The sequence below is a fragment of the Sinocyclocheilus rhinocerous genome, unplaced genomic scaffold (assembly GCF_001515625.1).
Source record: "Sinocyclocheilus rhinocerous isolate Xijiao unplaced genomic scaffold, SAMN03320098_v1.1 scaffold17, whole genome shotgun sequence".
In the NCBI taxonomy this organism is placed as follows: domain Eukaryota; kingdom Metazoa; phylum Chordata; class Actinopteri; order Cypriniformes; family Cyprinidae; genus Sinocyclocheilus; species Sinocyclocheilus rhinocerous.
Window position 1 is genome coordinate 289209 of NW_015634017.1, and position 16807 is coordinate 306015.

Below are 16807 nucleotides of genomic sequence, written 5' to 3' on the forward strand. Positions count from 1 at the left end.
AAATAAGGGTTTATTTTGTAACCACAATAGACGGAGACATTAAAATCACTTGAACATGTAAACTGGAAAGACGAAACAAGTGCAAATGATACAGGATGGTTAAACTTAAGAATTAATCTGCAAATCACATGCGTGTCGAACCGTTGCCTGATCTGTATGGATCACTGATCAACTGCGACCCATTGCACCCTAATAATAATGTTGTAACGAATGTTCAGTTTCTTGCACAGACCGATCGTTTCGCTTTATAACAACAGCTCAATACATCATCAGGAGCCACTTGTATTCATTTTGTTGTCCTTTATATGATTGTTATTTTTATTCTCAAAAAGGGGCAGTCAGCCACTAGCTATGTTTCCATCCAAAGTTACGAATTAAACTTGTGCGCAAAATTGGAATATCGTATAAAACATTTGCGAATAAAGCACCGTTTCCATCTAGTCAGTTGAAGAGAACAAAATCGTCACTTCCTGATTAACTTGCTAAATATCATGAAGAAAAATTTAATTTGCTGCAGTAGGAGAAGGCACTGTATATGATATGTTTTAAATTACGAGCCGCAGAGCGCGCAGACCAAACGCGGTCATGTTATCTTATTTTCGGAGCCTGCTGTTTAGGAACGCAGTTCTAGGAGTTAATTATAATGAAGCGCTTTGACGAGACTTTGCTCAAGCATTTTAGAATGACAAAACTAGCATTTCAGATGCTGTGAAATGAGATTGGTCTGTTGGTTGGTCCAGTTTTATGCTGTCCCATCGCAAAGTCATGTCTTTTTTGATGCGCATTAAGGAATTTATTCAGTTAAAGTGTTTCCGTCGTAGTTTATGCGCATGTTTTCTTACCGGATAATAAATGTATCCTACTTATTTGAGCGCATGCGTTTTTTTATGCGCATTTTTAGAATTTATGCGCATCTTGATGTTTCCATCCAGCGTTTGTGCGATATCCCAAAATGCGTATAAAAATAGGTGGAAGGAAACATAGCTACTGACTTGTATTTTAATGAATCACCAAGGAGCACGGTTCCAGCTAAAAGTCTTCTTCATTCTTCTACTGAAAAACAAAGTCACCTACGTCTTGGATGGCATGAGGGTGAGTAAATTAACAGCAGATTTTCAGTTTTGGGTGAACTATACTTTTAAGTGGTGCTCACTATAAGGCAACATCTCTCCTGCTCCTAATTGAACATACATCAAAAAAATGTCCCATACATTTGCGCCACAGACTGGTACTTTAAATTGGTGTGCTGTTAATATTTTCAAGGCTGTCGAATTTAGTAGAGACGCTATGGCATGATCCTACCAAAATCCAGCCACTACTAAATTGTCCTTGCAATAATTTTTATCAAACAATTAAATGTCTGTTGTCTGCTGTTATGTCCCCACCAATGCCAGAATCAAACACGCCAGAAACATTGTGCATTATGATGATGAGTTTGTAGCTTAATTTACTGTATTTTAAATAGTTTGACCTTTCACTTTATTAGGACCCATTAGTTATTGGTAATAATCCATTATCTACCAATGAGAAGTACATTCTGTACTTTTTTGTTTGTTTGTTTTATTATTACATTGTCTTATTGTTATTTGTTAGGCTATTTTTTATTTTTTTATTTTTTATCTCCGGTAATGTTATTTAATAGAAATACAACTATTCATTGTTAGTTCAAGTTAGCTCAAGTCCATTAAATAAAATATTAACATACAAGTTTTGATTGATTTTAATAATGATAATCATTTGAAATGATGAAACATTAAGATTAATAAATGCTTATTTTTCATTGATAGTTAATGTTAACTACTGCAGTTACATGGAAACTTATTGTAAAGTGTTACCACTTTTCCTTTGTGAAACATTAAGATTAATAAATGCTTATTTTTCATTGATAGTTACAGTTTTTTTCGATTGCTAAATGACAGTGGGCACAACTGGAGCTACATGTGCAAAACTCTAACTACAGTCTGCACTACCAACAGTCACCTGAGCTAAACAGTTCACATCACCTGCAAAACTCATTCCAAGCAACACAACTCTTAACACATGGCTCAAAACAGGCTCAGTGCAGCCAAACACTATGCACAACCCTCACTGAGATAACACACACTGTCACTCAGAACACACTGAGAGTAAAAACACTAGCATCAAACACCAATACAGAAAATACAAACTTTTCATCTTTACAGTTTGAACAATTTCAGTGACTTCATACAAAGTAATATTTTCTTCAAAGAAAAGAGTGACATTCTTTCACATGATTTATTTTTGTGCCCACTGTCATTTAGCAATCGAAAAAAACTGTAATGTTAACTAATGCAGTTACATGGAAACTTATTGTAAAGTGTTACCACTTTTCCTTTCCACATGATTTAACTTTCAGTTTTAACTAGTAAATAAATCCAAAAATCTAGTAGACTTGCATTGAATTGACCTTATACTGACCAGAATATCTCTTTTGACTTGGGTCATCAACCAAGACTCGACGAACCTTATCAATTTTGCACTTGTAATATATAATTAGTATAGGCTGAGTGGAGGTGATAGACAGGATTTTAATTGTTGTTCTCGTTTCAGGAAAAATGACACATTGTTCTTTATGATACTGCAGGAAATAGTGACGTCAGCCTGCAAACAAGTTTGTCTGCATTACATGGGCACATGCAGATTCCTGCCACCTAACGAAAGCATCTCCACTCTTGTTTATGATGTTTGTTCCTTTATGAACTTCTGAATGCTACTCATATAATCACAGACTGACTAATACTAGTAAAGTCATTAAACAAGGAAATGAAATTATGGGAATTATGATCAAAAATTCTAAACAAGCCAAAACTATATGTGTGTGTGTGTGTGTGTGTGTCTGTGTGTGTGTGTGTGTGTGTGTGCGTAACCGGGGTATTTCTGCATTTTCATTCAGCCTGTCTGCAGTTTTTTGCACATTGAATTGAACAGAAAAATTGTCAGTGAAAACTAAACTGAATTTTTGTGACAAACATTTGTGTTGGTGTGAACACACCTATAGTCTAGACTTCTACTCTGTTTATATAAAGCAATTTATAATTGCTGCTGACTAACCCAAATCTACATATATGAAAACTTTTTTTTTTTAACAAAACACAACCACATTGAGGATGTTCAGTTGAGGATGTTCTTTGAAATTAACCAGGCCAAAAATTTTAAATTTCAACAATGAAAGTTGTGTGTGTGTGTGTGTGTGTGTGTGTGTATAATACACTGCACACTTATTTTTTCATCCAACATAATGAGGTGCACCCTGGGATACTTTTGAAACTGAAATACTGAAATAATTCACATGAACAAGGATTTTCTTTTTGCGTTTCCTTTACTTTCTGCTTCAATTCATCAATTAAATAATTAATTAATAAAGGTGATTGTTTTCAAAAGAAATACATAGCTTGTTGTACCAATCAGTACAAAAGCTGTCACTAGGGCTATCAAAAGGTATTAAAATGTACAAATTTAGGTTCTAATATCTACCTTTATGGTACTAATTCACCCTTTAGGGGTAAAAAAAAAAAAAAGTGTAGGCCTTGTCACAGCTTTTGTACCTTTTTTCTGAGAGTGTAATCAAGAAATACACAGTAATTTCCAGCCTTCAGAACAAAATGTTGTGTTTTTTCCCCTTACTTTTTAATAACAAAGTGTTTTAATGAAAGCATATTCAGTCAAGTGTGCCCAGGCTTTTGGTTGCTAGCTTGAGTGTTGTTTCTGCTCAGAGCTTTGTTTAATGTAATTGGGTCAGTGTGGTGTGTTTGTGTTTTTGAATCTTTGGTTCTTTGGCATGCAGTGCTCTGACAGCACACCTTCACCTCAGACAGGTGTTTGTTCTCACAGAGAGCGGTCAGAAGTAGATTCAACCCACTTCTTCTCTCTCTTTCTTTTTCTCTGTACTTCTTTAGCCTCACTCGTACAGGTGATGTGAGAGGTATGCAGGGCAGCTTCTTATAAATTTCGGTTTCTTAGAGGACCCTTAGGATTTCTATTAAAGCTCATGCAGGGGAGGTTTGTTTTAGCTGGGATGTCATGACCTGGACAAACCCTCTGACCCTTCTTAGGCACGGCTGGACGAGGCACCAAGGCGCAGACAGACCCGTCAGGACAATGGTCTCCAACTTACCCTTCGAAGATCTGAAGAAACGTGAGCAGCCGAGCCGCCGAGGCAATGCCATCAAAACCAACAAATACAGACTGTGGTCTTTCATCCCCATGAGCTTATTCGAGCAGTTCCACCGTATGGCCAACATTTACTTTGTGGGCCTGGCCTTCTTGCATTTCGTCCCGGTGGTGAACGCGCTCCAGCCGGAGGTGGCTCTCATTCCCATTTGTGTCATCCTGGCACTGACCGCTGTTAAAGATGGTTGGGAGGACTTCCGGAGGTACCAGACTAGATAGAACAATATTTGGCTGAGATACAACTATTTGAAAATCTGGAATCTGAGGGTGCAAAAAAAAAAATCAAAATATTGAGAAAATCATCTTTAAAGTTGTCCAAATGAAGTTCTTAGCAATGCATATTACTAATCAAAAATTAAGTTTTGATATATTTATGGTAGGAAATTTACAAAATATATTCATGGAACATGATCTTTACTTAATATCCTAATGATTTTTTGGCATTAAAGAAAAATGGATAATTTTGACCCATACAATGTATTGTTGGCTATTGCTACAAATATACCCCAGCGACTTAACACTGCTTTTGTGCTCCAGGGACACATATAAAATATATTGTCAATTTAACATGTTGGTTTAGTGCAGTGGTTCTCATCCTTTTTGACTCAAAGGCCCTCTGCAGGGTTGCCAGGTCTGCGTAATAAAACCCTCCCAATCACGTTCCGGGGAAAATTGGCTATCAAAAACATGTTCTGGGGGGCTTCGCTTCTTTTTCACTTAATTATATTAAATCCGCTTGTTTTAAAACTTTTTTTTAAATGTGGTTAATTAATTTAATATTTTCGTTAAGAAGATAGCTTCAGACGCTCACATGGAAAACTGGAAAATAAATAATAACTAGAACTATTTTCATTGAGTTATTCCAGAAGTTATGATCTGTATTGTACTGCACGTTCTTCAATTAAATCAATTATTATTCAGGGAAGATAAAAAAGAAATACGATTTCTGTTTACATCGTAATTTTGTATTTTTTAGAATTTTAATTTAGGTGTTAATTTAATTTAGATTTAAAATTTTAATTTGGCAATTTTTAAAAATATAATTATATACAATTCTTATATATAATTTTAAATAACTTATACTTTTTTTTTAATCCCATCGAGAACCACTGGTTTATTGTGATTAATAATTAAAGTGTGATAATTAATAATAATTTATAATTATTAATAATTAATTTAAATCCTTTTTCTTATTAAGAACCACTGGTTTAATGTGACTGATTACTTAAACACAAAAAAATCCACTTTTTTCAATGTGGAAGTAAGCTATTTTCTGTGAATGTGAAACTTCTGATTCATTAGCTGCTATACCGTATATAAATAACTAGAAAAAATAACAATGGTTTAGTGTTTATGATTACAATAATAAGTTACATAATATTATAACCAATACCAGCGATATCGAACAGCATAACAGACAGGTTTTGTACGGCTAAAAGCATCAGATCAACCATCAACCATTGGATCAATTCTGAATCACTGAAAAGCAGCAGTTTTATGCTTTGAATTGAAATAACAAAAATATGGCATATGCTAAGACACTAAAAATGAATGCTAAATGCTAATAAACAGGGTTTGTTTGCACAACACATTCATAAAATCTCATCCAAAAATAAGAGAATAGAACATTGGACACATTTTAAAAAGTTGACAATCGTTTCACTATCATCTTTATCACTATATCATATCATAGAAAAATGTGTCTGGGATGTATTTACATAGGCTAAAATAACAATTATTAAACGCTGTAGTGCAGATCAATGAAGCAGCCCATAAATCCTTTATCTGTCTGTACTGAACGCCTCTATTAAGTGTATTATGCTGGAAAATGTGTGTAGGTTTTAATATAAGGTATATCAAATAAATAAAATTGCTGGTGCTTATACAGTGACTAAGTCAAATGCCTCTTGCTCTCTGCACTCGTTCTTGCCTCTCTACATCCCTCGCTCTCTCCTCCATCTCTTTCTGTGAGCTCTGTCGTGGCTCAGGCTCGCTTGAATTTGCGTTTCACTTCATCTGTGTTTCGAAACCCCATGGGAATTTTTGACCTAGAAATAAAACTTGTGTGGGAGATTTTTTTCCTTCTTTTTGAAGAGCTGCACAATGTCTTGCGTCCGACGCATTGTGTGCATTTTGACGAGATCCTCATCATCGTGTTGCATCAGCTACAAATATACCCCAGCGACTTAACACTGCTTTTGTGCTCCAGGGACACATATAAAATATATTGTCAATTTAACATGTTGGTTTAGTGCAGTGGTTCTCATCCTTTTTGACTCAAAGGCCCTCTGCAGGGTTGCCAGGTCTGCGTAATAAAACCCTCCCAATCACGTTCCGGGGAAAATTGGCTATCAAAAACATGTTCTGGGGGGCTTCGCTTCTTTTTCACTTAATTATATTAAATCCGCTTGTTTTAAAACTTTTTTTTAAATGTGGTTAATTAATTTAATATTTTCGTTAAGAAGATAGCTTCAGACGCTCACATGGAAAACTGGAAAATAAATAATAACTAGAACTATTTTCATTGAGTTATTCCAGAAGTTATGATCTGTATTGTACTGCACGTTCTTCAATTAAATCAATTATTATTCAGGGAAGATAAAAAAGAAATACGATTTCTGTTTACATCGTAATTTTGTATTTTTTAGAATTTTAATTTAGGTGTTAATTTAATTTAGATTTAAAATTTTAATTTGGCAATTTTTAAAAATATAATTATATACAATTCTTATATATAATTTTAAATAACTTATACTTTTTTTTTAATCCCATCGAGAACCACTGGTTTATTGTGATTAATAATTAAAGTGTGATAATTAATAATAATTTATAATTATTAATAATTAATTTAAATCCTTTTTCTTATTAAGAACCACTGGTTTAATGTGACTGATTACTTAAACACAAAAAAATCCACTTTTTTCAATGTGGAAGTAAGCTATTTTCTGTGAATGTGAAACTTCTGATTCATTAGCTGCTATACCGTATATAAATAACTAGAAAAAATAACAATGGTTTAGTGTTTATGATTACAATAATAAGTTACATAATATTATAACCAATACCAGCGATATCGAACAGCATAACAGACAGGTTTTGTACGGCTAAAATCATCAGATCAACCATCAACCATTGGATCAATTCTGAATCACTGAAAAGCAGCAGTTTTATGCTTTGAATTGAAATAACAAAAATATGGCATATGCTAAGACACTAAAAATGAATGCTAAATGCTAATAAACAGGGTTTGTTTGCACAACACATTCATAAAATCTCATCCAAAAATAAGAGAATAGAACATTGGACACATTTTAAAAAGTTGACAATCGTTTCACTATCATCTTTATCACTATATCATATCATAGAAAAATGTGTCTGGGATGTATTTACATAGGCTAAAATAACAATTATTAAACGCTGTAGTGCAGATCAATGAAGCAGCCCATAAATCCTTTATCTGTCTGTACTGAACGCCTCTATTAAGTGTATTATGCTGGAAAATGTGTGTAGGTTTTAATATAAGGTATATCAAATAAATAAAATTGCTGGTGCTTATACAGTGACTAAGTCAAATGCCTCTTGCTCTCTGCACTCGTTCTTGCCTCTCTACATCCCTCGCTCTCTCCTCCATCTCTTTCTGTGAGCTCTGTCGTGGCTCAGGCTCGCTTGAATTTGCGTTTCACTTCATCTGTGTTTCGAAACCCCATGGGAATTTTTGACCTAGAAATAAAACTTGTGTGGGAGATTTTTTTCCTTCTTTTTGAAGAGCTGCACAATGTCTTGCGTCCGACGCATTGTGTGCATTTTGACGAGATCCTCATCATCGTGTTGCATCAGTGGGGAAGACAGAGAAGGCATCGTTTAGATCTATTTTAAAATGACGGAATAGCTGGTGGGAAAAAAATGAGTAATTCACCACACTTGAGAGGTGGAAGGACTGAGAGACTAGGGGTTAGAGAGAGAGAGAGAGAGAGATTTCGCAGCAGTCACAGGTACACCCTGAGATATATTTTTACTTCCAAAAGAGATTCCAAATCCATCACTTATTGCCATGGTTACTTAGTCTCTTTCGTTTTATTTTGAGCTAAGCCGCTGCTCCATTTTGTGATTCCCGGAGTGTTTCCATACGGCGAGCCCAGGTGGCACAGGAGCGGGACAGACTCGGGTCAGTCCGAAACTCAAGCCTGCTGCTGTCCTGACATGCCTGTCGTGCCCAGAGGGGCTGTTAGAAAAGCTGCCTCTTTTGCCATTTCTATTATTCACAGTGTGTGTTTGCTGTTGTTTTAAGCACGTTTCAGTTTTGGACAGCTGGGTTATATTTATTCAGACGTGGCAGGCATAATGTCAACATGAAATGTGAATGAATGCATTTAATTATTGACCTTATTTATTAGCTTTCTTTATACTTGTTTCTGGTCTTGTTGTATATGAATGCATGTTATTCCAAAGAAAATACATGCTTTGTCTTTATAATCTTTTATTAAAATGTAATGCCTTGTGGAGTGGCATTAATAGTGGATGGACTGGAGCGCTTTGTGGCTTAAATATAAATTGTGAGATGCAGGTCAATTCTTAAAAATAAAGGTTTGTTATTGACTTTGATGAAGAACCTTTAACATGGAATCTTTCCATTGCAGAACCAGTTCTTTCTAAAAGGTTCTTCAGATTATTAAAATGTTCTTCACACTAAATAGAAATGTTTCTTTTAAGAACTGACCACTGAAAGTTGTTTGTTTGTTTGTTTATTTAGAACCCAAAATGGTTCTTATATGGCATCACTGACTTGAACAAAACCAGTTTATTTAGATATTACAATTTTTAGGTTACCATTTCAATGCATATTTCTGGAATCTATTTATTTTGTGTGCACTGAAGGAATAGTTCCCCAAAATAAAAATAAATCACTCACCTTTGAGAAATCCATGTAGATGAGTTTGTTTCTTCATCAGATTTGGAGAAATGTGTCATTCCATCACTTGCTCACCAATGGATGCTCTGCAGTAAATGGGTGCCGTCAGAATGAGAGTCTGATAAAAAACATCACAATAATCCACAAGCAATCCACACCACTCCAGTCCATCAGTTAACATTTTGAGAAGCCAACAGCTCCGTGTTTGCAAGGAACAAATCCATCATCGGGGCATTTTAACTTTAAACCATCTCTTCTGGCTTCTGGACTCTCATTCTGATGGCACCCATTCACTGCAGAGGAGCCAATGGTGAGCAAGCGATGGAATGCGATTTCTCCAAATCTGATGAAGAAACAAACTCATCAATTTTTTTTTTTTTTTTAAAGGAACTATTCCTTTGGTGCACACAAAATACTTGTCAAGAAATGTGCCCTGAAATGGTAACCTAAAAATGGTCATATCTAAATAAGCTGTTCTGTTCACATCAAAAACATTATCTAACATCAGTAAATCAACCTAAATGCACAATTTATACTAAACAAAACTAGTATGGTTTAAATTAAGAATAAGTAGCTCAGCAACTAAGTATACTACTTTTTACAGTGTGAGTGGAGGAATGAAGATTTTGGATGTTCTTACAGTAAGTGATGTTGTGGAAGGTATTACTGTTTGTAGAATCCTGAAATGTCAGGCCTTCACTGCTTGCTTTGAGATGGTAGTCAATGCTTTTCGAGGCAGGGAGCACAATACTGTCCTCCAACTTCCTCTGCTGATCTGTGGAGTTGCCATTCCACAGTGTGATTGAAAAAGTTAATACGCTTTCTATCGCTGCTCTATAGAACTAAAGCCGTTCGTTCTTTGATACGGCAAAACTTTTTGAGCTGTCATAGGAAGAAGAGCCTTTGGTGAGCTTTTTTGATGATGTAAGTTCTTTCGTTTCAGCTCAAGGTTGTTAGCGCAGCACCGTTCAGTTAGAAAGGAGACAATTCCTCATTCCTGCAACTCTATCTGTGATCAGATCAACCAGTGTAAACGTTTAGATGGCATGATTGTGTTAATGCTGTATGAGGGTACAGGAACTCTTGGATAGCAGTTTCTTCCAGCTGTTGAACATTCTGTGTCATTTGGAATTATTAACCTTATTTTTCAATGTGGAAGTAAGCTATTACATCTGAACGTGCAAAATATTTAATTAATTAGCCATTATAGATAGTGATGGGTGCTTTCGAAGTACTGCTTTATAGTTTTTGAAGCTACTAAACCTTTGCAATACTTTTGTTTTAAACCAGAGTTCATATTATTTGAATTAACAAATGATTAAAAGAATATTATACAGATGCTTCATATTTAATGGTATTTGATGATTCGATTACATTTAATAGATTAAACTTTTTTTTGAAAACATTTGTGGTTTTGAAAAATGTGTGCAACATTTAAGTTTTAACTGCATTTACACCAGTTTGACCAGCAGGTTTTAACAACGTGTTTCGAACACGTCAAATGATTTTGCAAAGCAATTGGTTCATAAATCTCAGTTTCTCCCATTATTATAGGTAGACTGTAACTAGAACAATAACTGCAGTACATTGTAAAAACTTTTTGTACTACAAATAAGTCTTTATGAGTGATTCACGAAATCTTTCATTTAAAAGATACGTTCAAAAACTGATACATACGAGTTAGTCATTGAATAATTTACTTAACCAGTTTGCTGATGCATTCAGGATCAAAACACCACTACTGTGTGTTGCTCACAGCAACAGTTGATTCTGCTATGGCTTCATTTCAAAGCATTTTCATTTGCCAGGCAAAAACAAAGTGATAATATAGTGTCTAAAACGTATGCAGTTCAATATAAACTACTTGTATATTGAACTGTTGTACTATAAAAGCAATATAATTTGTGCAATCATGTGATGTTCCTTAAATACGCCACGTCTCATGAGTAATATGTGTTTAGTCTAGCAAGAGAATATTCATGAGAATAAATGTACAGGCAACATCTGTTGTGCTTATGCCCGATGACGCACGACAAGCAGTAGCGATGTTTTTATTCAGTTTCTTTGTAAGGCCTGTTTTCTCTTTATGACATTGCTTTATCATGCTGGATTTTCATACCAGTAAATAAACAATTCAATTTCAAACAGTTCCCAGCAGTCAGATAATCCCTCGTTCCACTGGCTCCACAAGGGGACCTTCTGTCTGAAAGCAACAAAATCATTACGCTAATCTAATACTTCACACGGTTTTACGCTGTACAGTGCTGCTAATGCTTGTAATGTGCACGTTTCCTCCCATACTGTACTTGAATGAACTGTGGTGCTTTCCTCCAGCGGTAATGATTGATTAGTTACTATTCTACCCCAAAGGGAGAGAGTTTTATAATATTGTTCGCACACATAGTCGAACCCCCTTTCATTTAAAACAGCTCAGGGCAGACAAAGTGATGCTTATTCCATCTTGGCTGTTTAATTCACTCCTGCTGAGAATTTTTACAGCTGTGCAATATTCAAGGAAATAAGTAGCTAAGTCCTCATGTTCATTTAGTAGACAGGACTTCTACACTTTCTGAAGAGTTGTGCTCACTCATGCAATACACACTGCCAGGATGCTAAGGTGTTCTGGGTGGTTGCTTGGATGTTACTAGGTACTGTAATTGCTGTCTAGATATGAGATGAATTATTTAATGAAGTGTAACACTAAGAGTTGTGGTTTGTTCAAACCCCTCATACTATGCGTCATGCACCTAGTTTTTTTTTGTTTGTTTTTTGAGGGGTCAATAATGACAATTCTAGCACGTTTTCCTAAGACTGTGAGTTGTGATGTCATTTTGTGGTATGCATAGGGATTGGAAATCCTATATATAAAATACATTTTTATAATTGATTAAGCCAAGCAAAATCGAACTCGACTGACTGAACTGAACTTTACTTTGAGTGATCGCCCTGCGTTTTCATTTCTGGAATTTATTTTTTAAAAACACTGCTTGTGTTTTATGGGGGGGGAACCCTAATAAAAATAACTATTATTATTTATAAAAGAAAAAACTGTACTAATAACTGCAGTGTCTTCAGACACAAATACTTTTTAATTATAAGAAAAACAAAATCTAATAAAAAAGCTGATAGACAGTATAATACATATCTCTTTGGTTGTGTTGCTGACAAATGATCCTTTTGTAAAATGTTTTATTGACAATTCTAGCACGTTTTCCTAAGACTGTGAGTTGTGATGTCAGTGGTATGCATAGGGACTGGAAATCCTATATATAAAGTACATTTTTATAATTGATTAAGCCAAGCAAAATCGAACTCGACTGACTGAACTGAACTTTACTTTGAGTGATCGCCCTGCGTTTTCATTTCTGGAATTTATTTTTTAAAAACACTGCTTGTGTTTTATGGGGGAAAAACCCTAATAAAAATAACTATTATTATTTATAAAAGAAAAAACTGTACTAATAACTGCAGTGTCTTCAGACACAAATACTTTTTAATTATAAGAAAAACAAAATCTAATAAAAAAGCTGATAGACAGTATAATACATATCTCTTTGGTTGTGTTGCTGACAAATTATCCTTTTGTAAAATGTTTTATAGTGATTTTATTTTTGTAAAATCACTTAATACCTTGGTTCCGCACAAATCACAAAATGACATATTTACCTAAAATGTGACATCCTTATGGGGGACTATTAAAGAAATAGTTGACCAGAAAATTTAAATGTACTCATCCTCAGGCCATCCAAGATTAGGATGAGTTTGTTTCTTCATCAGATTTGGAGAAATGTAGCATTGCATCAGTGTCTCAGCAATGAATGCTCTGCAGTGAATGGGTGCCGTCAGAATGAGAGTCCAAACAGCTGATAAAAACATCACAATAATCCACAAGTAATCCACACCTCTCCAGTCCATCAGTTAATATTTTAAGAAGACAAATGTTTGTAATAAACAAATCCATCAAGACATTTTTAACTTCAAATTGTAGTGAAATACCATTGTGTAAATACCAGTACTCTATCTGTAATTTTGCTTTCTCCAGTTAAAAAGTTGCCTCGTCTGAATCAGAAGAGAAATATGTCCAAAATTGAAGGAAGTGTTTTTATGCATTATTTTGTCCAGAAGTGATGGTTAAAAGTTAAAAATGTTTTAATATTAAAGATTTGTTTCTTACAAACATGCAGCTTTTGGCTTCACAAGTCATTAACTGATGGACTGGAGTGGTGTGGATTACTTGTGGATTATTGCAAAGACTACAGAATACCCAAGACGTGTCACTCGTATAGTTTTGAATGGGGAAAAGCTGTTAAATTTTTGGGTGAACTATTCTGTACTTATCAAATGTAAAAATATCTTCTGTTTTTTGGAAGTTGCATAAAAAGATCTCAGAGGGCAGTTTGAATGTGCATGACGCCTCTGGCAACAATAATAGTGATGCATGCTTTAGCAAACACCCCTAATAAAAGGCAGGTTTTGGCTTGCAGTCTGTAATCAGACTCCTGGACATATGCATGGAGAGGAGAGGGGCAGTTGGTGTGGAGGAGGGATGCAGGAAGAATTGTCATGAGTGTGGCAGGTAGTTATTTATAGATCCCTCTCCTTATGGTAGAACATGCTGCCCCCAAACTTTCATTAAGAAATACATCTGCCGCAAACAATGGCAAACTTTAACAGATAGTTGCCAGGTCGGATGACTCAGATAAGCATGCACAAGCTTTGACGTTTGACATTGCATGCATTTGTATCACAAAAATGTGAGTAGGATGCAGTGTAACTAATGCCTTCTTTCCTGTTGAGTCACACCGACCTTTTGCAAATGGTTAAGCTTCAGTACATGCATGCACCTTTCCCACATACTGTATGATTTGTCATGCTTCTCCTAGAGCAAACGTGTCCTAACTGTACTGTATGCAGTGACGCCTGTCATGTGAACTCAGAGGTCTATCCCTTGCCATTTAACTGAAAGGAATGCAGATATATTGGTGGATTAGATTGAAAAAGCATGCTTTGAGATGCTCACGAAAGCATTTGGATGCACCTACTCGTTCATAGTTAACATATGCACTGTGAATACAAACCAGAAACACTTGAATTTAAAACATAGATCCCAGACAGTGGCAGTGATCGGATGAGGACTTACAGTTAGAAAGCAGAACTGGTGATTATGAATGATTATGGTGAATTGTTATTGTAAATTGCATGCTGTTAATGATTATATTTTAACTCTAGGCACTGTAGTTTTTCACTTTAAAGACGCTGTGTGGATGCAACGAGTTAAAATTGCAGTGAAATGCACTGAGGTGTTGTCTCTCGTTCAAAGATAGAGTATTCAAGAGCAGGTGTTTGTCTCACACATCATCATTTTTTCACACTCACACATTTTGACTGACAGTTAAACGCCAGAAATAGACGTCTTGCTAATCACAGACTGCAAACAGTGAGTCCTTCTGGAGGACACCACTATCTGAAACAGACATCAGCCACTTCATTCAGAGAAATGCTTGCTTGGCACAAAACAGCATTAGTCTTGTCTGATTTGGGGAGCTAATATTCTTTTGTCAGCCGTTTTATTAGTAAAAACATCACAATTAATTAATTGCCTTCACTTTGGAGTTATAAATTAAAATTTGCATTAAGGAAAAGGGGGTGTTTAGTGGGAATTTTTTGCCCGGCCGTCAGGACTGAATAGTAAATTTGATCATAATTTGACAACAGCAGGTTGTGTCATGTCAACATCAAAAGACAAAAAAAAAATTCATAAGGAGAAAATGTATTGTGACATTTGCAAGACAAATAAGTATATATTCCCTGCCAATGCTTATTGTAATGCAAAAAAATCCTGTGGTGAAAATGTAGTTTTTGTAATACAGTAAAAAATAATACTATATTGCATTAATAGGAATCTAATCTCCTTAATTGTTATTAAATAATTTCACTAAAAAAATCTCATATTACTGTAATGTGAAAAAAAGTTTTTATAATACTTAAAAAAAAATACTAATAATCTAATGCCCTTGATTGTGTTCAATTGTTATAAATATAATTTCATGATAAAAAAATATTTATTTTTTTACTCTAATGTGAAAAGATCTAATACTTTTTTATAATACAGTAAAAAAAAAATACTACAGTGCATTAACAGGAATCTAATGTCCTTATTTGTACTTAATTCCATAAGACTTTACAATAAGTTTCCATTAGTTAACATTGGTTAATGCATTAACTAGCAATGAGCAGTATGTTTGTTGCAGTATTTATTCATCTTTGTTGAGTTATTAAAAATACAACAGTTCATTGTTAGTTCATCTTAGCTCAGGTCCATTAAATAATATGAACAGATACAACTTTTGATTTTAATGATGTATTAGTAAATATTGAAATGACCATTAATTAAGATTTAAAAAATGCTTTAGAAGTATTTTTCATTGTTAGTTCATGTTAACTAACGTGGTTAACTAATGCTAACAAATGGAACCTGTAAAGTGTTAGTTATGAAAATAATAATAATGTTATAATTCAAATCTTAATGTTCTTAAAGGCTTCTTTTTCTTAATTTCTTAGTTTATTCTTTTGTTTTTGTGGTGAAATATGACCTGGGAATGTTTTTGTGAGATTCACCCAGACTTCACTGCTTGCCTAAATATTAAATGAGATGTCAAAATGCTTCTGTGTAACTTCACAGCTATTTTAGGAGAAGACGAGAGCTCCACCCTGAAGTTGTGTTTAAAACCGCTCCTCTGTTGTACATCAGGCTTTGTGTGTGAGGTGTGACGCTGAAGAGCCGTGCATCAGTAAAGAAGCACCCAACCCAGGTGTGTGTGTTGAGCAGAATACATGACGCTCACATTGTGACTGCAGGATTCTTCACTGACAGCTGACATTGAGACATACCAGAAGATGCAAACTCATCTAGATTTATTGAATATGCATGACACAAAATTAGCATTTTAAGCAGGTTGTGCATGGTTAAAAACCTGGAGATCAAGTTTTTATATATATACACTAGCGTTCAAAATGTTGGGATCAGAACGATTTTTAATGTTTTTTACAGGAGTTTCTTATGCTCATCAAGGCTGCATTTATTAGATCAAAAATACAGGAAAAAATGTAATATTGTGAAATATTATTATGATGTAAAATAACGTTTTTCTATTTTAATATATACCAGAAGATGCAAACTCATCTAGATTTATTGAATATGCATGACACAAAATTTGCATTTTAAGCAGGTTGTGCATGGTTAAAAACCTGGAGATCACGTTTTTATATATATACACTAGCGTTCAAAATGTTGGGATCAGAACGATTTTTAATGTTTTTTACAGGAGTTTCTTATGCTCATCAAGGCTGCATTTATTAGATCAAAAATACAGGAAAAAATGTAATATTGTGAAATATTATTATGATGTAAAATAACGTTTTTCTATTTTAATATACATTAAAATCTATTTATTGCTGTGATCAAAGCTGAATTTTCAGCATCATTACTCCAGTATAAAGTGTCACATGATCTTCAGAAATCATTCTAATATGCTGATTTAATATCAGTGCTGGAAAATGTTGCTGCTTCATATTTTTTTGGAACCTGTGATACTTTTTTTCAGGATTCTTTGATGAATAAAAAGTAAAAAAAAGAGCATTTATTTAAAATAGAAATCTTTTCTAACAATATACACTACAGTTCAAAAGTTTGGGGTCAGTAAATTT

The 16807-nt window shown here is 34.5% G+C and overlaps 1 pseudogene; it reads left to right on the top strand.

The window, feature by feature from the left end:
* Positions 1 to 4041: 4041 nt before the first annotated feature.
* Positions 4042 to 16807, top strand: part of LOC107745093 (probable phospholipid-transporting ATPase VB) — a 37396-nt pseudogene continuing 24630 nt past the window's right edge.